This window comes from Acanthisitta chloris, unplaced genomic scaffold (genome assembly GCF_000695815.1).
Source record: "Acanthisitta chloris isolate BGI_N310 unplaced genomic scaffold, ASM69581v1 scaffold16768, whole genome shotgun sequence".
Taxonomy (NCBI): domain Eukaryota; kingdom Metazoa; phylum Chordata; class Aves; order Passeriformes; family Acanthisittidae; genus Acanthisitta; species Acanthisitta chloris.
In genome coordinates this window covers 717-2,663 of record NW_008685510.1, presented here as the reverse complement: position 1 = coordinate 2,663, position 1,947 = coordinate 717, and positions in this window count along the sequence as shown.

The following is a 1,947-nucleotide window of genomic DNA, read 5'->3' as shown; positions in this document are numbered from 1 at the left end:
CCCTATCCCCCCAGGCTGGGTTATCTGCCCCAGGGCTGGGAGTGGTGGACAACAGCGCAGGAACGATAACGCTCAAGGCTGAAATGACATTTCTGGGATGAGTTACAGCCTGGAGACCAGCACTCCCAGGAACCCGTGAATCACCAGCTGCTTCCTTTGACGTCAGCCCCTGCACCCTCCTGCAGTGAACCTGACCTTCCTCCCCACTGTTGCAAAAACTTGGCCCAGGTGGAGGTCACCCGCTCACTGCGCTGGCAGCCCAGCCCTGGGATGCCCCTTGTCTCCTCCCGCCTGTCCCCATGACCCCTGGAAGGATTTGGGCCCTACCTGCCATCCAGAATGGTCCCACTGCTCCCCGGGATGCTCCTTTCCATCCCTGGGGCTGCCTTTCTCCATCATGTGCCAGAAAACACCTTGTGCTCACTTCAGCGACGTGCGATTAGATGGAGGAGCTGGAGGGAGGAGGAGGAAGCCAGAAGCTGCTCCATCCCTTCCCAAATGTTTACTAGGAAATCCTCATTGCAGCTGTGCTCCTGCAGGTGTGATTCCTGGGTCATGCTGCAGCCTCTGGGCTTCATCCACCTGCTCCCACCTGCCTGCACACGGCGGGAGGGAAAATCAGGAGAGTTTGAAATCCCTCCTGAGTTGCTGCTGGGATCTCCCAGCACAGAGCTCAGGCCAAATGCATGTGGAGCACTGACAGATCTGGGTGCCTGGGGAGACTGGAGACCCTTCTGGCCCCCCACAGCCCCCTGCCCCAATGGTGAGGGGCACCAGGAAGCAGAGACTCCGTGGCTGTGAACCATCCGGGATTGTTGTTATTCCAGATGGAGCAGCAGCTCCCAGCACAAGGCCTTGGCACAAGGGCACACAGTTGTTTGTGAGAAGAGCCAAAACAGCCTAGGCAGAGCTGTCCCTCTGGCTCCAGGCTGGGGGGGTTGGTGGGGTGAGAACCCCTCTGTACTCCTCAGGAGAGGACACAGGAACAGTCACACTGTGCCATGGCACAGAAGGGAAATGCTCCAGGTGACCAATCCCCAGCGTAGCACACAGAGACCCCAAAAAGGCACCCAGAACTCTCGGGAGATTCTGATTATCTGGGGCACCCCCAGGACCCTCACCAGCTCCTGATGTGGCCTCAGCATCTCCTCCAGACATCCCTCGGTGTCCCACACTGTCCTTGAGCCACTGTGCCCACTGAGCCTGTGAGGGGAAGGGGCAGCAGCCGTCCCCTGGCACCAGGAGTGGCACTGGGAGTGGTCAGGAGAGGCAACACTGCACAGGCACCTGGAATGGGACTGGGGGCCCAGCACCTACCTCGGGCACTGGGAAAACACCTCTCTGTTGGAGCACAGCTGGTCTGGCTGGCTGAACCCACCGTGCTCCAGCACCAGGGCAGGATGAGGCTCCAGCCAGAGCTTGGACCTGCCTGGATGCACAGGTGAGGAGGAGATGACCCTTGGCCAAGCCCCACGATTGGGGGGGCTGGGGGCACAGGGACCATGTGGCCACATCCTGCATGCCAGCAAGGGGATGCCCGGGAAACCAGCACAACCATGGTCTGGGATGGGCACCCAGCACCCCGCACCGGTGTCCCGTGGGGCAGAAGAGAGGAGAACATGCTGGAGGAGGTAAAACAGCTAAGAAAGCTCCCAGAGCATTCCCCAGGTCGCTGTGCAAAGTCACTACGCAGCTCCCTGTGTAGCTTTTTGCTTAAAACTGTACAACAGAGCTTGAGGTACAAATATTCACAGCTGGATACAAATGTACAAAACTAGATCAGTGTTGACCAAAGGTGCTGGAGATTCACCAGGGACCCCAGGAACCCCGAGGCTGCCTGGAGCTGCCCCATGAGGATGGAAGGAGCCCCCACCCCAGACACCTTTGAGAAAATTCCCCTCTCCCAGCGCATTTCCCATCACAGCAGCTGGAGAAGGGGAAGGTTGT